This window comes from Neoarius graeffei, chromosome 18, assembly GCF_027579695.1.
Source record: "Neoarius graeffei isolate fNeoGra1 chromosome 18, fNeoGra1.pri, whole genome shotgun sequence".
Taxonomy (NCBI): domain Eukaryota; kingdom Metazoa; phylum Chordata; class Actinopteri; order Siluriformes; family Ariidae; genus Neoarius; species Neoarius graeffei.
In genome coordinates, this window is record NC_083586.1 from 38,873,080 (window position 1) to 38,897,810 (window position 24,731).

The following is a 24,731-nucleotide window of genomic DNA, read 5'->3' on the forward strand; positions in this document are numbered from 1 at the left end:
CTCCGCCTTTCGCCCGTAGTCAGCTGGGATAGGCTCCAGTTTGCCTGCGACCCTGTAGAACAGGATAAAGCGGTTAGAGATGATGAGATGAGGATGTCGGCCATGTTGGTGGATATACAAATGCGGGGTCAAGTGACATTCCATACAAAACATAGTCACGTGTGCACAACTCTTTGTTTTTCCACTGCTTTAAGCATTCTTTTAGCTATGCTATATCTTTGTGCTGTATATGGTTGTTGTTGCGTCAAAACAAGAATAAAATGAGACTCAAAAAAATTAAAAAAATAATGCGGAACCAAAATAGCGGAACTAAAGTTTCGCTAGTTCGTTTCTACTCGGACTGCTTATGACGACGCACCGCGGCCGAGACGAAGTGATAGAAGTTTTGACAACCAAGTAAATCACTCTGCTGGCAGACGGCGGAGGAAAGATCATCAGTGCGATCCACTCTGAAGATGCAACTGGTATGAATCGTGTATGGACGGACACTGAACATTTATATAATTTAAACAAAGTTTAATTTATGCATATAATCTGAATTCCGTTCTGAATAGTCCGTTTAATTGATTAAAAATTACTGTCTAAGTTGAATGCATGTGAAATAATATTATGAAGTCTATACTGTGTTTAGGTTATCAACCTATTAAGCTGAAGTGATCAGTCATCTTGTTTCAAAATAAAGAAAGATAAACGAGAACTGGAGGCAAAGAGTTGTTCCTTTGCACCATCATGGGTGGATCAGGCTGTTTTCAAGTTTGGGCAGGAGCTGATGGTTAAAGTGCATATTCTAATCTAGACCAATTTTGTTTTTTTTTTTATATGAAAGAATGTCCTTTTACACTCTCATCCAGAAGGGTAATTTTGCACAAGGCCATCTGTCTACAGCAGAAAAAAAATAAAATAACAAAACGCATCTGGAAAAATCCCAAGGGAGTCTGGAGCCAGATTCGTGACGTTACCTGCGGAAGCGCCAGCAGGCTGCGAGAACTTTGCGCAGTTTCAGTGCACAGCCTGTGTAGACCAAGTGCTCCCATTTCTCTCTCGTTGTCCGGTCTTTTGGAAAACGATGAGCACTAATCCCATCAAGATCGGTGTTGCTACACCCTCCTACGATACATCTGTTAACCATTTTAATAATTACGTGATAACGTTGAAGAAATTTGCAGAAAACCACCAGGTCGTTTTCTCATAAACAAACCAACGCTGACATAGGATTTAGAGGGAAGTGTCCCGCAGATGACGTCACGAAAATCAATGTTTCCCGGGAAATTCAAATGCAAAGTTTTTTCAGAGGCGGACCAATTCGCCTCAAATGGCTTGATTTCAACTGAATTTTTCTGGTATTGCACAAGGTAAAAAAATTGCCGAGAATGCAGAATGTTACAGATATTTGACCAAAGTTTAATATAAAATAGGAGAATTACATTGATCTTGCTCCTGAATTTATCCATGATATGCCCTTTAAAACAGAACTCAGAAGAACTTCACAGTTGATAACCAGAGGTAACCAGCGTAACAGTTAAGACAAGAGGATTAAGGGCCTGAAGTTAGGAAAGCTGTTGTCGCAGGTATCTCAATCCTTCTTAAAATGGCAGTGAAGCTCTTGGGGAAAACAGTGAAGCAGCTGAAGCATGAAAGGACTTTGGCTAAAAGTGCTTTCACCAAGCAAGCTAACTTCCTGAGCAGAGGAGCAGCAAAAATGATTCGGAGTGAACTACAAGAGGAGTTCAAAAAGCTCACAGCTGAATCAGGAATGTCGGTGATGCAAATGAAGAATACAGGGTTGGTCTACTGGCAGACATTGAAGCTGGTACAACTGACGGTGAAGAAGTTGAACTTGATAAGCAACAGCAGGCTGACCTGGAAAAAAAAATTCACGACTGTGAGACAAGAGTGGAGGAGGTCAGAGAAATAATCCAGGCTAACCTGTGGTCTAGGTATGGACAAGATGAGCTGGAAACGGAAATTCAGGAAGGAGAGAGAGTCTGTGATGGAGCTGCAGCGACACCGGTTTCTGCTGTGAACTGGGATGGGTTTGAGCTGCAGGTGACTGTTATGAAAAATCTGACTGAGGATGCAATCACAAACCTTGCAGCATGGGAGAAGTGGGTTTCAGCAGCATAGAAGGATAATCTGGAAGGCAGAGTAAAGGACCTCAAAATACTCAACAACAAGCTTGATGTGAGTAGAGCAGAATTTCTTACAGCACAAAAACTTGCAGATGGAATTAATGCTGAGAGGCTCCAGATATCCCCAGCTGCACAGCCAATTGTGAGGATAAAGCCAATGAGTTTGCCCAAATTCAGAGGTTGTAAAAGAGAATTTCATCGATGGAAGAAAGACTGGGAGAGTCTACAAAAGCAGGGAGAACCAACTGGCTCAGTAGAGGTGAAGAAGAGTCAACTCTTGGACAGCATAGATAAGAGAATCCTGAGAGACCTTCACCTGTCTACATACAACACAGCTGATGACATGTTCAGAGTTTTGGAGAACAGATATGGAAATAAATCCACAGTTACCTTGGAGATAATTGAAGAACTAGATAAGCTTCCTACATTAAAGGCAAACCAGCCAAGGAAAGTAATCGATTTAATACAGACTGTAGAAAAAAGCCCTTGATGACCTAACAGAGCTTGGCAACACAGGAGCCATCAAAAATCCACTCGTGATCAAGTCAGTAGAGAGTAAACTTCTTGACCTTGTGAAGAGAGACTGGCTTGTCTAGATGGTTAACCCCAGCAATGGTGTTGCACCTGATAATTACTTCGACAGCCTCCTTAAGTTCCTGAAGACTCAAGAGGAGATTCTAGAAACATTAGAGGAACTTGGGGTAAGTGAGAAGCCAGAGAGAAGATATGACAAAGTATACATCTACAAAGTCTACAAGGAAAGATGGAGGATGTGTTGTTTGTGGAGATGAAAGGCATAAAGACAATCTTCTGCAAACGGTTCAAGGAATTGACACCTGGTGAAAAGATGAGTGCTGTGGAAAAGTTGGGAGCATGCAAAAAGTGCTTGGGGTGTCATGGAGAGGATAATGACTGTAAAGACACTTGTGTAAAAACAGAAACTGTAAGAAGGGGAACTCCTCAGACCACCATTTCTTTCTTTGCCTAAAGGGAGACTTCAGAAGAGGTGAGGCAGAAAAGGGAGGAAAATGCAGGATGAAAGGGCACAAACTGACAGAGGAACAAGAGAAGTTTGTGTCCGAGCTCTCACCAGACATGGCAGAAAAGTTTAAGAAAGCTTTCACCAACACCAACATCACTGCAAAAGAAAACTATGTTGAGGAGAATGAGCCTAGAGTGATGGGATCAAGTGGACTGAAAGAGCTGTCAGTTATATTGATGCTGTTGGAGGTAACCACAAATGCAGGACAGAAAATTGGAACACTAATTGACTTGGCATCAGACACCAACTACATCACCCATAGAGCTGCCAAAAGTTTGAATCTGTGGAGTGAAAAGATTACCTTAGTTGTCCACAGAGTTGGGGGGATGGCTATGAAGGTCAAAACTAGAAGATATCATAAAGTGCGAGTGAAGACATCCAGAGGGACAGAGTGCATGAACTGATCTGTTACCGGTATGGCTTAAAAGAAATAGCCAAAGTAAACCAAGCCATTCAAACTTGAGCAACTCCAGAAATTCTTTTCTGAAGCTGAACTGGAAGAGCTAAGAAGACCAGAAAGCATTGAACTGCTTATCAGTCACAGAGAAGGAAGACTCACTTCACAAAGAGTAAAAGTTGTTGGAGATCTTGTCTTGTGGGAGAGCCCTCTTGGAAAGACTGTTGGTGGAGCACATCCAGATCTCTTTGAGGAAGTCGACATGGCAGCATATAGGTCTGAGGCACACTTTGCCAGATCCATGAGAGCCAGCGTGACAAAATATGAAGAGGTAACTGAATTCCAGGAGGCCAGAGCTAAAACTGGAAGGGCGGGTGCTGGCAAAGAGTTCCTTGACTGGTGGAAATGGGACCGCATTGGAGCAGCTTGTGAACCAAAGTGTGGGGGATGCCGGTGTGGAAATTGTCAGTCGGGAGGCAAGGAGATGTCACTGAGTGAAGAGAGCTTGAAATAACAAAGAAAGGTCTGACCTATGTAAAGGCAGATGCCCACAGTGATCAGCCACACTGGGACACAAAATACCCATGGATTGAAGATCCATCTTCTCTGCCCAATAACAGGAGTGGGGTTGAGGCCACCTTTTTGAGGATGGAAAAGCAACTCAGAAAGGAACCTGAATGGCAGGCAGCATACACTGCTCAAGTTCATGAGATGGTGGAAAGGAAAGCAGCCATAAAACTCAGCAAGGAGATTGTCAGCAACTGGAAAGGACCTGTATGGTATGTAAGCCACCTGGTGGCGCCAAACCCACTCTCTGTCACAACTCCTGTACGTCTTGTATGGAACAGCAGCCAGAAATTTAAGGGCCTCAGCACGAATGACATCCTGCTCAAGGGGCCTGATGTACTTAATCCAATCCGTGCAGTTCTGCTTAGATTCTGGAAAGGTGTGCATGCAGCCCTAGGTGATACCAAGAAAATGTACAATTCTTTGTGGTTAGAAGACCTGGAGATGTACCTCCACAGATTTCTCTGGAGAGACTCTCAGGACATGGAAATCGAGGAGCATGCTATCGCCAGGGTCAACATCAATGATCGATGAGCAGGATGCATTGCACAGCTGGCCATGAGGGAGATGGCAAAGCTGCCAATGTTCACACACCTGGAGGAGGAGCATAGAATCTTAGAAGAGGATACCTACATAGATGACCTCTTAATATCCCACAATGACCTAAAAAGGCTAGATGAGATCATTAGTGGAGTTGGGGAGATCCTAACAGCTGGCGGTTTCCTCCTCAAACCATGGGTCTGGCCAGGCCAAAGTGGGAGGCAGGAGGATGTGATAGGTGAAACAGGAGTGTTGACAGAGAGAGTCCTCATTCTCCCTAATCAAATGAAGGAAGGAGACAGTAAGGCCCTGGGAGTTGGTTACTTGAAGAGGACAAACTCTATCCAATGACTTCAATCAATTTCTCAAAAAGGAAAAAGAAAGTGAGAATGGGCCAAAACCTGCTTGAAGGAGAGGTGGAAGAAAAAACTCCTAACCCCCTGACTAGAAGAGAGCTACTGAGCCAAGTAGCTAGCCTTTATGACTCAATAGGTTTTGTCACACTTGCTAAACAAAAGGGTGCCATACTGGTCAGAAAAGCATTTCAGGAGACTGAGGACAGAAGCCTGACCCAAGAAACTTGGGATAAACCCCTCTCTGACAGACTCAGGAAGGAAGCCATCCAACTGTTTCAAGAATCTATTCACCTTAGCCAGCTCACCTTCCACAGAAGCCTCACACCAGTTGACTGGATTGGAAAACCTATGGGAATAACATTTTCTGATGGAAGTGACAAGAGCTATGGAGCTGTGGTGTACCTCAGGTGGGAGACAGAGCAGGGTGTTCAAGTCAGCCTAGTTGAGTCCAAGGCAAAACTAACACCACTGGATCAGAAAGGAGGACCAGTCAAAGCTGAAATCTGTGGTGCAGTCTTTGCGGTACGGCTGAGGAGATGCATTGAAAAACACAGTCGGATGGAGATTGAACGTTGGCTCCACCTGCTGGACAGCCAAACTGTATTAGGAGCTATCCAGCGGGACAGCTATGGATACCAGACCTTCTTTGCAAACAGAGTTGGTGAAATCCAGAAAGTTGGATCTGTTGAGGACTGGTTGTGGATACCAGGGCACCTGAACATTGCAGACATCATAACAAGAGGAGCAACTCCGGAGGACCTGAATGAAAATTCCATGTGGCAGAATGGACCAGATTTTTATGAATCAACCTGTGGAAGAGTGGCCAACAAAGTCAGCCAAAGAAGTTACTGCAAACGCCAAAGAGGGCATAGATAAAATTCAGAGAAAATCTTTCTCAGCAATTACTGACCCAAGCTCAGGTGAGAAGAGGCCTATGTGATGTCCCACAAAACATCCCTTGCAATAAAGAACCCATGATTCCAGTCAAAAGGTGACCAGCAGGTTCTGCAGTTGGAAAGCTGATTGACCAGAGGAAGTTCAGCAGTTTAACCAAGCTAGTAAGAGTAACTGCCTGGGTATGGAGAGCAATTACAAAGTGGAAGATGCTGGTTGCAAAGACCTCAAACGAACCAAAGTGGGAGGAGATTTCTTCACTAGAAAACAAAGTCCAAAGCAAAGAGAGCTATTCTCACTGCTGGAGGATGTGCTCAGAGATCTCTTCCTTGCTGCTCAAGATGGCATAACCTTTCCAGATACTACTGTCAGCAGACTTGCTGTTTATAGGGAAGGGGAAAATGGACTACTGGTATGTGTAGGAAGAATCCAACTTTTGAGGAGGAAAATGCTGCAGTACCCATCCTACCATATGATGCATGGATAGCCACCCTCCTTGCTCTAGAAGCCCACAACACAAACCATGCAAGTGCACTCTTACGGATGAGAAAGAAAGCCTGGGTGGTAAAAGGATGGAAACTGGCTAAAAAGGTTGTTGACAGCTGTATAACATGCAGAAAGGCCAGACCAATAAGGTGTCAGCAAATAATGGGTGACCTTCCACCAGAGTGGACAAATCCAGCCAGACCATTCCAGTTCACAACAGTGGATCTATTTGGACCATATGAGGTAAAGGATGAAGTAAGGAAGGAAGTAAAGCTCAAAGTGTGGGGAATTGTCTTCTGCTGCATGGCATCCAGAGCTGTACATGCAGACATTGTTAGTGACCAGTCAGCTGAAGAATTCCTACTGGCTTACAAAAGATTCACAGCATTTGAGAGGACATCCAACAAAGCTATGGTCAGATGCTGGGAAGAACTTTGTGGGAGCCAGACCTGCCCTCAAGGAGCTCTACCTTTTCTTGGACCAAGTGGAGAAGTCAGGCCTTGAGAATGAGGCGGCCAAACAAGGGACTGAATGGACCTGGAAAATACATCCAGCAGACTCGCCTCACAGGAATGGAGCTGCTGAAGCAGCTGTACGAACAGTGAAAAGAGCCTTGCATAACCTAGGATAAGATGGAGGTTTTACATGGGGAGAATTTCAAACCTTCCTGTACATGGCTGCTACTCTTGCCAACAAAAGGCCCATAGATGCCCGGACTCAGAGCCGAGAGGACTGCATTGATTATATCAGCCCAAATTCTCTGCTGCTGGGAAGGACCGGCCCTAAAGGTGACCCAGGAAGCTTTGAGTTTGAAAAATACCCTTACAAAAGGTTGAGCAATCCAAACAGAAGTAAACAAATTCTGGAGGAAATGGAGTCAGTTAGCTGGACCTAATGTCTTTGTAAGGAGTAAATGGCACACAAAACAGTGAAATGTAGCTGTTGGAGATGATGTGTGGGTGGCAGACCAAAATGCCTTAAGAGGTCAATATAGACTTGCCAGAGTTGTTGGTGTCAACATGGACAAGAAAGGCATTGTGAGAGATGTGGAAGTGAGGACTTTCCGAAGCAACCCTGTCTCATCTGTACAACCTCTTGGAAAGGATAAGACAAAGAGGTCCCAAACAAAAATTCCTGCCACAAGCCTACACAGAGATGTTAGACACCTGGTTGTTTTGCTGCGTGTGGAGGAGCAAGTCAACAGTAAAACAACAGCTGGAAATCAAGCAGAACAACCAGAGGCAAATCCAACTCTGCCTAACCAACCACGAATAGAAGACTGAGGTGACCTCCTTGGGTTAACAACCAGGAGCTCAAGTGGGAGGTGTTGCGTCAAAACAAGAATAAAATGAGAATAAAAAAAAAAAAGGTGGAACCAAAATAGTGGAACTAAAGTTTCGCTAGTTCGTTTCTACTCGGGCTACTTATGACGACGCACCGTGGCCGAGGCGAAGTGATAAAAGTTTTGACAACCGAGCAAATCACTACTGGCAGACGGCGGAGAAAAGACCATCAGTGCGATCCACACTGAAGATGCAACTGGTATGAATCGCGTATGGATGGACACTTAATTAACGATCTTTTTTTTTTTTATGAACATTTATATTCACATTTATATAATTTAAACAAAGTTTAATTTATGCATATAATCTGAATTCCATTCTGAAAAGTCCATTTAATTGATTAAAAATTACTATCTAGGTTGAATGCATGTGAAATAATATTATGAAGTCTATATTGTGTTTAGGTTATCAACCTATTAAACTGAAATGATCAGTCATCTTGTTTCAAAATAAAGAAAGATAAACAAGAACTGGAGGCAAAGAGTTGTTCCTTTGCACCATCATGGGTGGATCAGGCCATTTTCAAGTTTGGGGAGGAGCTGATGGTTAAAACAAAACTCAGAAGAACTTGACAGTTGTGGTCACAACAGTACTCATGACCGTGGCACGTTCTGATTTTTTAGAATTCTGTCCATGATTCGGAAAGAGGGTGAGGAAACTCTGAGGCTTAGTATGGAGAGGAGATGAGCACAGCTGAACAACATTGGCAGGGATGATCTAATAGAGGCTAAAACCAAAACAGCTCGTGTTTGCAGTAATTATTTTATCTCAGGTGAGATTCAAAAGCTTTCTCGATAATATCGTGGAAGAATTTTATTTCATGTTGGTAGAATTTTGCTATAAAATGAGTATTCTCTTGTTGTGGTTCACTCGGTCATTGTTAATTTTAACACGTGCATTACCATTTTACTTCTAGGAATGCCAGCAAAATTATACGATAGAAACAATCCAGACTGGGCACCCACTCAGAAAATGGGCTACGTTTCGTCCAAGGTCAGACTTGATTCTTCGGCAGCTGAACGACACCAAAGAGCTCAAAGGAGGAGGAAGACAGCCGAATTTGCGGAAGCTGCATGTGGTAGCTCACCTGTGGAGTTCCAAGACACCACGGTTGAAGCTGAGAAATTAATACCAGGTCAGCTAATTTTGACTGAAACAAAGTAATATTATTTCGAAACTTACATAAATTTAAGATTTCTGAACTGATCTGGGGACTCGATGGTCAGTTAAAGCGTCTTATCCTCAGAAAAATCCGACTTTTTAAAATAATATTCGTCAAAACCACACATCTATCTTCTCTTTGTATCGAGTCTTTGCTTGACCGTTCAAATTGTGGTAATACTGAGAAAATTTAGCATTGTTTACAGACACGCTTTCAGCGGCTGCCATCCTAGTTGCTTTGTATATCCACCATGATGGCGGACGCTCATGATGTAGCACATTTTGATCACGTGGTTGCAAGTCATCTATAGGTAACCCAAAAGAAACAGGCTGGGGTGTCTTATTTCAGAGTTTATGGGTTGGTAGGCACTCCAGATACCCAAGTGTTTGTTTACAAGCGTCAAAAAAGTGAGTTTTTCATAATACGTCCCCTTTACAAAACATCTCCATGTCAGCTATGGATTTTGTGGCCACTAAAGAAGTCCCTATGTGAGTTGTTACTGTAGAAACAAACATATTTGATGGAGCATATTAATAGAAACCTTGCAGGTGGAACTAATGCCATACAAAACTAATCGATACCTTCTGACCAAGGAGAATTCATCAACACTGTGGTATTAGTTGAATTAATTGAGGATGAAGAAAATTTCCGTCTGGATTAAAAGGATATATTAGTACCTGACTAAGCTTAAGCCTTATCCAGAGAACTGTCCCTGTAGGTGTGCAATCCTCTGATCATTTGCAGTCAGTCTAGGAATAGTCTATTTCTAAAAACAGTTCAATGCTTTGTGCAAGTTTTTATCTGAAGAAAAGAAAAAAAAACCCAAGTGAATTAGTAAGTACTCAGTAAAATCAAGCAGTATTGAATGCCATCCCATATCAAAATGATCTTTTTTCATATGTCGAGTATTGCTCTGGGTTTAAATCAACAATACAATCTTTTCTACACCATTGAGAGGTGTATAAATTCTCAGAGCCTGCTGTTTATTTAGAACAAGCCACGGATCTTCTCTGTTGAGTTACAGAGATCTTATAATGGCCTTGAACTGTTTTGGTTGAGTGCGACTGTCTACTCTCAACGCTCCACTGCCAACAGCTTGAAAGATTTTACTGCAGACTGCGCATACAGACGAGAGAAAACAACTCCCATTTGATGAGACAAAAAGGGAGAGATAGAGAGGAAAGAACTTATGCCATCATGCATATGTAACAAAAAAACCCATCACTGCATCATGCATATTTCAGCTTTGGCCAGGCTTTATATCATGTACAATAACATAAATGCATTTATATTCACTAATATTTTAATATCAGCGATCTACTAATATTTGTTGATATGTCTGAAAATGCATTTCCAAAACAAATCACAACACAACTGTCAGTCCTGTGCGCTGTGGCACGTGCACCTGAAGAACTCTTAGGCGCACCCCGGGCTGCGCACGTTGAGCAGACTCTTGCACGCACGCCGTTAACGACGCACACCTGAACATAGTTAAGGAGCTATATGTGGACCTATATAAAGACTGTTTAGATGCACTATCGGTGCGAAGTATTACGCTATGTCAGTATGCATTACTGAGCCTTGTTAACGGTGTTTAATTTCCTGGTTTCCTGATTCCTGTACCTGTTCCTTGTTTCTGTTTTCTCGTTGCCTGTGATATCCTGTTTGCGCCTCGCCTGACCCTTTGCTTGTTTTACATTTTGGATTTTGCCTGCCGATTTGGACTGTTTGCCTGCGTGTGTTTTTCACTGTAAATAAACATCACTTCTGCACATACATCCGCCAAATACCGTGCACTTAACAACAAAAGTAGGCATTCCTAAAAGACAACAAAAATCCATTCCCCAAGAACCAAACCAAACAAAAAGCCATTTACAAAACAAATGAAAAAAAAGTATTCCCAAAACAAACAAAACAAGGTGCTTGTAAAACAAAAAGGCATTCCCAAAACAAAACATGGCATTTGTTAAAAAAACACACTACAAAACAAAAGGCATTCCCAAAGTAGCAACAACATAAAAGGAAACTGTCCCCCCCCCAAAAAAAACCCCAAAAAACAAAAAATGCATTCTGCCTCAAAACAAAATAAAACAAAAAGGCATTCACAAAACAACAAAAGGAGTTCTCATGTTCAAATATGTAAACAAAAGAGCAAGATAATAAACAAAACAAAGATATTCACAAACCAAGACAAAAAAAGGGGTTCTCATGACTGCAAATTTGCATAAACATGAGATGAAATAGTACAGGATAGTTTGTAACAGAATACCACATGATTGACTGTACTGTACAAAAACAATCCATGCCAGGGTGGTGTGGACCAGACCAATCCCGACATGAAGCATATTTTTCATTTATTAATGCATGACGCATAAAAAAAAACAAAACAAGAAACTTACTTACCTCAAGCATCCTTCCATAGATGTAACATACAATACAGAAACCTTTACCACACTTTGTGCACCCCGAGTGGCTGTAGGGTATTTTACCTAATCTGCATGCCTTTGGAATCTGGGAAGAAACCAATACAGACACGGGTAGAACATGCAAACTCCACACAGAAAGGCCCCTGTCGGCCATGAAGATCAAACCCAGAACCTTCTTGCTGTGAGGCAGTACTGCTAACCACTGCACTACCATACCGCCCCAGTTGTAAGCACACCCTGTCTCTGGTAAAACAATTCTGCTTCTGCCTCGGGAGCAGCATTATTTTTATGGTCTGTTGTGTTATTCCTTATTTAATATCCACCTTCACATTTGAGAATTCAGCAATGCTATATTGTATAAACAAATTTTACATACTGTACAACTACACAGTACAATACTAAGATGATGTGCCTTTATATATAAGACACATAGAAAACATAGCATACTTAAGCAGTCTATATTAAAACGGTGTCTTGCAAAAGTATTCATCCCCCTTGGTGTTTGTCCTGTTTTGTTGCATTACAAGCTGGAATTAAAATGTATTTTTGGAGGGTTAGCACCAGTTGATTTACACAACATGCCTACCACTTGAATGGTGCAAATTTTTTTTAATTGTGACACAAACAATAATTAAAATGAAAAAACAGAAATCTCTAGTATGTATAGGTATTCACTCTCCAAAGTCAATACTTTGTAGAGCCACCTTATGCTGCAATTACAGCTGCAAGTCTCTTAGGGTATGTCTCTATTAGCTTAGCACATCTATCCACTGGGATTTGTGCCCATTCCTCAAGGCAAAACTGCTCCAACTCCAAGTTAGGTGGGTTGCGTTGGTGTACAGCAATCTTCAAGTTATGCCACAGATTCTCGATTAAATTGAGGTCTGGGCTATGATTAGGCCATACCAAGACATTTAAATGTTTCCCTTTAAACCTCTCCAGTGTAGCTTTAGCAGTATATTTAGGGTCATTGTCCTGCTGGAATGTGAACCTTCATTCCAGTTTCAAACCTCTGGCTGATTCAAACAGGTTTTCCTCCAGAATTGCCCTGTATTTAGTGCCATCCATCTTTCCTTCAGTCCTGACCAGCTTTCTTGTCCCTGCAGATGAAAAATATCCCCACAGCATGATGCTGCCACCACCATGCTTCACTGTAGGAATGGTGTTCTCAGGGTGTTGGGTTTGCGCCATACATGGCATTTCCCATGAAGGCCAAAAAGATCTCTTTTAGTCTCATTTGACCAGAGAATCTTCTTCCATGTGTTTGGGGAGTCTTCCACATGCTGTTGGGCAAACTCCAAATGTGTTTTTTTTTTTTTTTTTTTGTTCTTTAAGCAGTGACTTTTTTTTTTCTGGCACTCTTCCATAAAGCCCTGCTCTGTGGAGTGTATGGCTTAAAATAGTCCTATGGAGAGATACTCCCATCTCTGCTGTGGATCTTTGCAGCTCCTTCAGTGTTATCATTGGTGTCTTTGTTGCATCTCTGATTAATGCCCTCCTTGCCCGATCTGTGAGTTTTGGTGGGCGGCCTTCTCTTGTCAGGTTTGTCGTGGTGCCATATTCTTTTCATTTTGCTATAATGGATTTAATGGTGCTCCCTGGGATATTCAAAGTTTGGGATTTTTTTTTTTTTTTTATAACCCAACCCTGATCCATACTTCTCCACAACTTTGTCTCTGATCTGTTTGGAGTGCTGCTTGGTTTTCATGTTGCTTGGTTAGTAGTGTTGCAAAGTCAGGGTCCTTCTAGAACAGGTTGATTTATACAGAGATCATGTGACATTTTGATTGCACACAGGTGGATCTTAATCAACTAATTATGTAACTCAAGTGAATTGGTTGGACCAGCTCTTTTTAGGGGTTTCATATTAAAGGGGGTGAATACCTATGCACACTCCAGATTTCTGTTTTTTCCCCCTTCTTAATTATTTTTTGTGTTACAATTTAAAAACAAAATCACCTTTAAAGTGGGAGGCATGGTGTATAAATCAAATCGGGCTAACTCCCCAAAAATCCATTTTAATTCCAGCTTGTAATGTGACAAAACAGGACAAACACCAAGGGGAATGAATACTTTTGCAAGACATTGTATAATATAAATATATAAATCCTAAATGGGATGCACATCATGAATAAGAAGTGATAAATTATGCACGGTAACTCTTCCACTATCATCCACAATTAGGAATAATGTGTTTGCATGCATGCATTAACAACACCACTAACACAATTAATCACGATAATCATCTCTGTATTACTCAATGGTAATTGGATTATAAATTTGTAACAGCACTATGCCAATACTACAACATACCTGGAGTATGAAAATAAACTTTACCTACATTTCAACATACAAATTACACAAGGAATTGGAAACTGTGTAACCTAAACCCACTCAATAACTCTCTAGTTACATGTGTGATTGGGTTAATGCCAGTGATAAATAGTAAAAATAACACATTAATTATGTGCCTGTGGGGCGGCACAGTGGTGTAGTGGTTAGCACTGTCACCTCACAGCAAGAAGGTCCTGGGTTCGAGCCCAGCGGCCAATGAGGGCCTTTCTGTGTGGAGTTGGCATGCTCTCTGTGTCTGTGTGGGTTTCCACTGGGTGTTCCGGTTTCCCCCACAGTCCAAAGACATGCAGGTTAGGCTAATTGGTGGCTCTAAATTGACCGTAGGTGTGAGTGTGAATGGTTGTTTGTCTCTGTGTCAGCCCTGTGATGATCTGGTGACTTGTCCAGGCTGTACTCCGCCTCTTGCCCGTAGTCAGCTGGGATAGGCTCCAGCTTGCCTGAGACCTTGTAGAACAGGATAAGCGGCTACAGATAATGGATGGATGGATGGATATGTGCCTATGACGCAGCAGAGGAAATGTTTCAGGCTTGGTGAACTAATTCAAGCTATTCTTATCCTGTACAATTTAATTAGGAGGATTTTTAAAAAAATATTCTTGTTTGTGTATCCAGTTGGTACTTGTGTTATTTTATTTTTTAGCCATAGCAGAGGTTGTATTTTCAGTACATGTTAACTAAACTGAAATAAATCCATCCTTGGCAGTATAAACCCAAAACTCTGCCTCGCTTCGTTATCTGTTAACAGGCTTCCAACACCTTCAGAGCTTCTAAAAGGCATGTTCGATTGGTCAGAACATGGCACTTTGGAAAGGTCACTCTCCAAATCCAGAGATTTGTGTCACACATTGTCGTATGTTTTACTGGGTAATTTCTGATAGTATTTCTTTGGTAGCAAAAAAAAAACAAAAAAAACGTTTCCAATGCCAGAGACAGTATCGGTCTTTAAAATCACAGAGGTGTCTGGACAGGGGGGAAAAAAAAATTGCTTGTGCTGATTGGTAATGTTTTGCTGCTAACATCTACATCACATCATAAAAGTATGCATATACACCACATGGTCAAAAGTCTGTGAAAATCTGGCCATCACATGCCTATATGAGCCTTCTACAGACTCCACAAGTTCAAAGCACATTGTCTTTTCTTTTTTTCTGCATTACAGTTTCCCTTCACTGGCACTACGGGACCCAAACTTGTTCCAGCATAACAATACCCCAAGTGAGCGTCACAAAGCTATGGTTTGCCAAGGTTGGAGTAGAAGAACTCAAGTGTACTGCACAGAGCTGTGACCTCACCCCACTGAACACCTTTGAGATGAACTGGAACTCTGACTGCACCCCAGATCTCCTTGCCCAACATCAGTGTCTGACCTCACTAATACACTTGTAGCTGAATGAGCACAAATCCCCACAGCTATGCTACAAAACCTAATGGAAAGCCTTCCCAGAAGAAAGGAGGACATTATAACTGCAAAGTTGGATTAAATCTGGAATGGGATGTTGAAAAAGCACATATGGATGTGATGGTTAGGTGTCCACAAACATTTGGCCAAATAGTGCAATTCATTTTCTATTCATCAAAATGAGTGTATGGACTATGGCTTCTCTGAAGTGTTTTCCTTTTTGTCATGTTCACAACCTCACATAAGGTAGTTATTAGCAGGTCAAACTTGATTTTTCAGTGGGCCAAACTATGACTTTCCAGTAGGTGAGTTACTATAATTGTGGTGGCAGTGATTAATTAACCAACAAAATACAAGATGCTGTATTGACAAGAGTCTGAATTAATGGTAGCATCCTAAAAGTGGACAGGCTACCTTTCTATCAGGTTAAGAAATGAACAGCTATGCCTAAAGCCAACATTTGGCCACACTTATTGTTCCTTATTTTCATGTAAACCACAGGAGTGAAACAGATGTAAATGCAGGAAGAGAGTTTATTAAAAGCAGGCAGGCAAATGATTCCAAAAATGTGAGGCACAGAAGATAAACTAGACCAGGCAGGGGTCAGGCAATGAGCAAGCAGAGTAAATGTGGGAAGGCTATGGACGTAGTCAGAAAACAGAAACAAAGTCAAAACCGTAGGAACAATGCAAAATTCCAACAGCTTGATAATGACAGGTCTGTGACACTGAGGGTATACCTTGCCAAGTGTGTATGTGTTCAAGGCCCTTATATGTGCGAAGTGATTGTGCTCTGATCTGGAACAGGTGCTCGACATCAATTAGTTTTAATGAGCTTGAGCACAGCACAATGCTGTATGCCAGTTTGAGGTGAGCTGCTACACGCTCTGATCGAATGCACACAGATGTGACACTTATACCAAAAAGGTTCATACTTCGTAATATTTTATTGGTTGAATGAAGGTTTACTTTTATACTTATCAGTATGTCAGATTTGATGGTAAATAAAAAATGATAAATACCTAACTTGCATCTTTCAAATTTGAAATATTTTATATTGTGCAGAAGGACGGCATGGCAGTGTAGTGGTTAGCACTGTTGCCTCATTGCAAGAAGGTCCTGGGTTCGAGCCTAGTGGCTGGCGAGGGCCTTTTTGTGTGGAGTTTGCATGTTCTCCCCGTGTCTGCGTGGGTTTCCTCTGCATGCTCCGGTTTCCCCCAAAGTCATGCAGGTTAGATTAATTGGTGGCTCTCAGTTGACCGTAAGTGTGAGTGGTTGTTTCTCTGTGTCAGCCCTGCGATGATCTGGCGACTTGTCCAGGGTGTACCCCGTCTCTCACCCATAGTCAGCTGGGATAGGCTCCAGCTTGCCTGAGACCCTGTAGAACAGGATAAGCGGCAACAGATAATGGATGGATGGGTTGTTTCTGCATCGTTGTGCAAACTAGTCATCAGCAAAAACGTGACAATGACAATGAGAACACATTCTCCTTAATTGCACTCTTAGTAATCCAAGTTATTTCAGTAAATTATACCAGAATTTCATTTTCTACTAAAATGAAACAACAATGAATACAATTATTGGAATGAGTTCCACTAGATGGTACTGTAGCACCCACAACAGCTTACTTCCCATCTAGTAGACAAGGTTAGTTTAAATTATACATGTTTCATGCAGATGATTTAAATGAACACGTTTTAGTCACAGGTGGCTTGTCATACCTTCCAGTCTTTCAGCATATTTCCAAAATGACCCAACAGACCCAGAGGAATGGGTTAAGAGAGTTTCTAATTGGATGTAAAGCAGGTGAAATTTGATTTGTGTGGTGTACATTTAAGTGTATTTCAAAGAGGAAAAGACGATATGTATAAATATCCAGTGTGATAAACCTGAAAATCAGCCAGATATCCTGGTTTTCCCCCCTTATCCTCTGTGAGATACAAGGACCTTATTTGCTTCACTCAAATGAAATTCCCTCATATCCAAGCAACTGTGAAATTACCAGTAAAAGGACCTCGATAAAAAGAGTATTGGAGTGAGTTGTAGAATTTCAAAGAGGCATGCATAAGACCAGTGAATGAAGAAGCTTGGCTCAGCAAAACTGCTCGAGGGTCAAACATGGCTTGGGTTTTTCATGGATGTTGTTTGACCTAAAAAGATATCTGATAGTTCAGAAAGTTATTGTATGTATACAGTATTGTGCAAAAATCTTAGCACCCTATTTTTTCATACAAACTTGGTTATAGATTTCTATTTTATGGCTTCTACATTATCGAGTCAGTACAAAAACATTTTAGAGTTCCAAATGTTCATTTTCCAGCACAAAATTAAATGCTACAGGAAAAAAATGTTTCTATCTGAGCAGCATATGACATAAAAGAGAGCACTTTTCAGATTAAAAAAGAAAACATAATGAAGGCTACTGGGTTTTGCTGCAAAATGAAGAAGTGAGTGTGACAAAGTGTCCAGAAGAACTGTGGCTGGTTCTGTCAGATGCTCAGTAAAACCTACAGCTCATTTCCTTATCAAACTGCACTCACTGTACCCGAGGTTTTTTTTAACAAAAGGTCGTCTCACATCAAATATTGACTTTGTTTCATTTATTATGGCTTACTGCTGTTTATAGTATTTTTATTAATTTTGAAACATTTAAATTCATTATTTTTTTTGGCCATTTTTGGTCGACAGCATTTCTTTACATGTGCCCAAGACTTTGCACAGCAGTGTGTGTGTGTGTGTGTGTGTGTGTGTGTATATATATATAAAATAAATACATTTTTTATATATGTGTGTGTTTCCACACCCCTGCTAAAATGAAACCAAGATAAACCCTGTCTGGAAGTTATTCCATCTTCACTGCAAAATTGCAATCCACACAAAGAAGGTGAAAACAAATCAGAAACACTTTAGGTAAAAAAAAAAAAAAAAATGAAAGTACAAACCATACAAAAACCTGCCTGCATAATTGTGCACACCCTTAAAAAGTTACAGCTTTATGTCTGTCTGTTACAAAGCACTGTGAGGTTTTCTTGTTCAGAACTACATTTTGTCTCAAGTCATGACTGGAAATAGTCTGTGCAGTCAAATTTAAAACATATAGGGTACAGGTACAAATTTAACGCAGAGAATTCCAATCTTTGCACCAAGTTGATAAATATTGTCATTTTTCAAACACAGATGATCAGACCACAATGAATAAAATATGTGAGAAGTAACATCCACTGCAATTGTATAATAAAGGCAGAGACATCATAGAGATTCGGTTCTTAGACCATAACGTTCTGTTGCCATGGCATTTTATGAAACCTATTAATAATGAACCTGTCCTGTTGGGTGCTATTTGTTTTTGAAGTTTGTTCAGTGACTGTAGGCTTGTATGTATGGTGCACATTTGCATACATTAATAGGGCGGCAGTTAGAGCAGCAATGTTATTATTGTTATTATTATTATAATACATTTTTTTTAACATACAGTTGTGGTCAGAAGTTTACATACGGTGACATGAATGTCATCTTGGATATGAATGTCATGACAATATTTGGGCTTTCAGTAATTTCGTTGAACTGTTCTTTTTCTGTGGCTGAATGTACAACATACATCTTGAATAAAAAAAAACACTAGAATTTGGTGCACAAATTTTAATTAGGGCCCGAGCACCGTTCGGTGCAAGACCCTATTGTTTTTCGAAGGATTATTATTATTATTATGCCATGTTTGGCCTTATTTGAGGTATTTCCCATGCACGAAAACTCATGAAATAACACACATCAGTCATTGTCCTTGCTACTCAGCCACAGACTTTTGGCCCCGGGCATGGCCCAGGAACTTCATAGCGCCCCTTTTTCCATTTCCCATTGAAATGAATGGGTAGAACTTTGGAATGATGATGACATAAGGCCATGTGGAGTGAAATTACACATGGTCATTTTTAACGTACTCCTCCTAGACGGTTCATCAAATTCATGTCAAACTTGGCAAACATGATGCCAAGATATTGCTGAAGTTGAATTGCTAAGGGATATTTAATATCTCATCTCATCTCATTATCTCTAGCCGCTTTATCCTTCTACAGGGTCACAGGCAAGCTGGAGCCTATCCCAGCTGACTACGGGCGAAAGGCAGGGTACACCCTGGACAAGTCGCCAGGTCATCACAGGGCTGACACATAGACACAGACAACCATTCACACCTACGGTCAATTTAGAGTCACCAGTTAGCCTAACCTGCATGTCTTTGGGGGAAACCAGAGCACCCAGAGGCAACCCACGCGGACACGGGGAGAACATACAAACTCCACACAGAAGGGCCCTCGCCGGCCCCGGGGCTCGAACCCAGGACCTTCTTGCTGTGAGGCGACAGCGCTAACCACTACACCACCGTGCCGCCCGATATTTAATATGTTGAAATAATATATAATATGCCAAGATATTGCTGAATGTTGAACTTGATATCTTGTAATATGATTCTGATTCTGATGCATTGGTTCGTTTGCATGTGTGAACACGGACCACATGCAGTCTGTATGCTACAATGTAACAATTTTACTGCCTGGTGCGGACCAAATAATCGAACACACACACACATACACACACACAATAATAGTGACCTTCTATCATTGTGCATTTTGTTGCAGACAAAATGCACAATGATTTTTGATATATGGTAATATGTTGAAATATTATAACATAGAATATGCCAAGATATTACTGAATGTTGAATTTGATATCTGTAGGATATTGCTGAATGTTAAACTCGATATCGTGTACAACCCCGATTCCAAAAAAGTTGGGACAAAGTACAAATTCTACATAAAAACGGAATGCAATGATGTGGAAGTTTCAAAATTCCATATTTTATTCAGAATAGAACATAGATGACATATCAAATGTTTAAACTGAGAAAATTTATCATTTAAAGAGAAAAATTAGGTGATTTTAAATTTCATGACGACAACACATCTCAAAAAAGTTGGGACAAGGCCATGTTTACCACTGTGAGACATCCCCTTTTCTCTTTACAACAGTCTGTAAACGTCTGGGGACTGAGGAGACAAGTTGCTCAAGTTTAGGGAAAGGAATGTTAACCCATTCTTGTCTAATGTAGGATTCTAGTTGCTCAACTGTCTTAGGTATTTTTTGTCGTATCTTCCATTTTATGATGCACCAAATGTTTTCTATGGGTGAAAGATCTGGACTGCAGGCTGACCAGTTCAGTACCTGGACCCAGCGCTCGAAACTAACGGTGTCCCGATGTCCCGGGGACCATAAAAAATGTCATCGGGACACAAAATTATCATATCTGGGACAATCCCGGGACAATGGAAAAAAATAGATCTAGAGACGACAATTCCCCCGGGGGAAATCGTGAGAGTGATGCAGTGCGCGTAGCAGTCACAGTTGCCGGAGCTGAGCTGGACTGTATTTTTGTCTCTCTCTGCTCAGCGTGCGGGTGGGGGAGGGGCACACAAAAAGGGCAGCTTTCCGTCAGAGCGCTCCCTCCAAACAACGGGGGTTTACACGAAAACGGAAGGAGATATTCACAAACTTATTTCACATTGAGTGCCACAAGGGTCTCCTGAACACACTGATGTACTTTTTTTGTCTGTAGTGTAAAAATTGAGGACACTAGAGCGAGTTAAAAACGAGTGGCTTTTCTGATTTAACAGTCAAAGCGCAGCCACGTTTATAATGTGAGTCTATGGGGCTGCGCGGCTGCCTTCTCCTGACTTTCAGGCTTCTCATTCAAAAACTGCAAGTCCTATCGTGTAGGTAGACACATTGTGTGAATCAGGACAAGTGTGACTACTACTTTTGAGAAAATTGTGTGTGTAGAGTGAAAATTGGGGCTGAAAACACAGTTTAAATGAGAAAGTTTGAGCTATTTTTCCAAGCTCTCTACACTCTAACTTAACGAGCTCCACTGGTGTGTAACGCAATAGACACCCATTATAAAGCCGGAATTTCTCCAGGAACCCACATGGTGTTTGAGCTGGGACTGATCCAAAAGTATAGAACCTAGCAAAAAGTTGAATGCCAGATCCACAGAGGAGAAGTTTCTCTACGTTTTAAAGTTTGAATCATGTCTCTAGGTGAAAGCATGCCAGAGCAGCGGATGTTTGAAAATGTGTGTAGTTTTTCAAATAATTCCATAGAAATGAATGGGAAATTTATCTAGGTCAAAGAAAATGAAATTAAGCACTGTAAATAATGTAAATGATTTCTATGACTAAAGGTTACAATAAAAAAACCTTGGATTACATTGCTTTGTTTGCACTTATATGATATGACACTTTTATCCAAAGTGACTTTACGGTTTTTTACAGTGTTACAGTCCCTGTAGCAATGTTGGGGTAGATGCCTTGCTCAAGGGCATTGCATCTATTGATGGTATGGCTGATGGCTTTCAAAACATCTCTGAATGGGGCAACAGGTATATTACATAAAAATGGATAACGGTAATGGTGAAAATGATAAGTTGGGCTTATAAATGCCAACAGATATTCAAGGTATAAGTAGATGAAATGAACATAATAGGGGTCTTATTTTCAACTAAAGTGTACTGCAGATGTAGGGAGTTGAAACATTTTCTGAATGAGCTAGTTGGCCCCTTTAAATAAATGGGTATCTATTCATACAGTGAGATCGCCAAAGTTTAATAAACTGAAAATGCAATAACTGTAATTTTGAAGTAGATGATGCATAGGACATGTGTCACTTGTGTTTTGTGACTTATTGTAAAAATGATATAAAGGGTTCAAAATCGCATAGTTACAAATATAATAGTAACTTCATATGATAATATTAACCACTGGTTATTTCAGAGAGGAAAAAAATGGGGACACTATTGCTTCCATTCGGGACAATACAACACAGAATTCGGGACCACTGGGGGACACAAAGAAAAAAAGTTAATTTCGAGCCCTGCCTGGACCCTTCTTCTACGCAGCCATGATGCTGTAACTGATGCAGTATGTGGTTTGGCATTGTCATGTTGGAAAATGCAAAGTCTTCCCTGAAAGAGACGCCATCTGGATGGGAGCATATGTTGCTCTAGAACCTGGATATACCTTTCAGCATTGATGGTGTCTTTCCAGATGTGTAAGCTGCCCATGCCGCACGCACTAATGCAACCCCATACCATCAGAGATGCAGGCTTCTGAACTGAGCGCTGATAACAACTTGGGTTGTCCTTCCCCTCTTTAGTCTGAATGACACGGCGTCCCTGATTTCCATAAAGAACTTCAAATTTTGATTCGTCTGACCACAGAACAGTTTTCCACTTTGCCACAGTCCATTTTAAATGAGCCTTGGCCCAGAGAAGACGTCTGCGCTTCTGGATCATGTTTAGATACGGCTTCTTCTTTGAACTATAGAGTTTTAGCTGGCAACGGCGGATGGCATGGTGAATTGTGTTCACAGATAATGTTCTCTGGAAATATTCCTGAGCCCATTTTGTGATTTCCAATACAGAAGCATGCCTGTATGTGATGCAGTGCCTTCTAAGGGCCCGAAGATCAGGGGCACCCAGTATGGTTTTCCGGCCTTGACCCTTACGCACAGAGATTCTTCCAGATTCTCTGAATCTTTTGATGATATTATGCACTGTAGATGATGATATGTTCAAACTCTTTGCAATTTTACACTGTCGAACTCCTTTCTGATATTGCTCCACTATTTGTTGGCGCAGAATTAGGGGGATTGGTGATCCTCTTCCCATCTTTACTTCTGAGAGCCGCTGCCACTCCAAGATGCTCTTTTTATACCCAGTCATGTTAATGACCTATTGCCAATTGACCTAATGAGTTGCAATTTGGTCCTCCAGCTGTTCCTTTTTTGTACCTTTAACTTTTCCAGCCTCTTATTGCCCCTGTCCCAACTTTTTTGAGATGTGTTGCTGTCATGAAATTTCAAATGAGCCAATATTTGGCATGAAATTTCAAAATGTCTCACTTTTGACATTTGATATGTTGTCTATGTTCTATTGTGAATACAATATCAGTTTTTGAGATTTGTAAATTATTGCATTCCGTTTTAATTTACAATTTGTACTTTGTCCCAACTTTTTTGGAATCGGGGTTGTAATCTGACTCTGATTCTGATACTCTTTAGCCGTTATGGGATACTCTTTAGCCGTTATGGGCCTGTCTGACGAACATTTGATGAATATATGACATGTGACTGTTTTGTTGGGTGGCGGGGATGTCCTGGGTTGCGGAACCACACGTGCGAGGGCCCGTCAAGGCCGCTAGTGGCTTTAATTCCTCTTCTTCTTATTATTATTCTGCTGCGTTTGGCCTTATTTGAGGCATTTCCCATGCACGAAAACTCATGAAATTTGATACACACATCAGTCATTGTCATCACTACTCAGCCACAGACTTTTGGCCCCGGGCATGGCCCAGGGACTTCATAGCGCCCCTTTTTCCATTTCCCATTGAAATGAATGGGTAGAACTTTGGAATGATGATGTCATAAGGCCATTTGGAGTGAAATTACACATGGTCATTTTTAACGTGCTCCTCCTGGACGGTTCATCAAATTCATGTCAAACTTGGCAAACATGATGCCAAGATATTGCTGAAGTTGAATTGCTAAGGGATTTTTGATATGTTGTAATATGTTGAAATATTATAACATATAATATGCCAAGATATTGCTGAATGTTGAACTTGATATCTTGTAATATGATTCTGATTCTGATACTCTTTAGCCGTTATGGGCCTGTCTGGTATAGCACCACCAACTGGACAAGGAAAGAATAGGGTTTTTAATATGTGTGTTTTGACACATGATGAATTTTAACATGCTCCTCCTAGACGGTTCATGAGATTCATGTGAAATTTGTCATACGTGATGCCAAGATGTCGCTGATATTAAATTGCGAAGGGATTTTTGATATCTTGTAATATGTTGAAATGGCCTTATGATTTTAATATCTTGCCATATAAACAGGAAATGTGTCAGAAACCCACAGTGCATTGACTGTATGGTCGGACACTTCTTACTTCAATAGATATTATGATTATTATGATAGCCTGACGCCCAATGGGCCTGCCTGTTATAGCACCACCACCTGGCCAAGCAGGAAATGTGCCAGAAATTTGCAATGCCTTAAGTGATTGATCTGACGCTTTACAAAATATTGTGTATTATGATTGTGATAATATTCACGTGTAATTCAGATGCCTAGCACAGCGCCACCATCTAGCCAAGCAGGAAATGGGGAAAAATGTTCAATTCATTGATGGATTGATCTGAAACTTTACAAAATATTGGATATCATGAGTCTAATGACATATACAATTCTGTGCACACTCATACACACACAGTCATATATACATATTTATGCATACACACATACACTCTCTCACAAGTATGCACTCACATGCACACGCAACATCTATGAGCACACTCTCTTTCACACACACACTTTCTCTCTCTCTCCCTCTGACAAACAGACACACACACACGCACACACAATAATAACGGAGCTCCAGCGGAGCACCATACCTAAGAAAAAATGGTAAACCCATCGAGTCGATTTTTTGTGGTTTGTCTGTGTACGTGTACCACCAGTCATACACACCGCCTAGTGGTCAGTGTTAGTAATTACCAGTCATACACACCGCCTAGTGG

General features: G+C 41.1%; 1 long non-coding RNA gene across 2 annotated transcripts in view; it reads left to right on the forward strand.

The window, feature by feature from the left end:
- The first annotated feature begins 353 nt into the window (after positions 1-353).
- Positions 354-24,731, forward strand: part of LOC132866183 (uncharacterized) — a 35,607-nt gene continuing 11,229 nt past the window's right edge. The window contains exons 1-4 of one of the 2 annotated variants that reach the window (XR_009650548.1): positions 354-464; positions 8,378-8,526; positions 8,671-8,889; positions 14,857-19,151. This is a non-coding gene — a long non-coding RNA (uncharacterized LOC132866183). Of the gene's footprint in view, positions 465-8,377; positions 8,527-8,670; positions 8,890-14,856; positions 19,152-24,731 lie in introns of those variants that run through there. The other variant, XR_009650547.1, reaches the window with a different exon arrangement.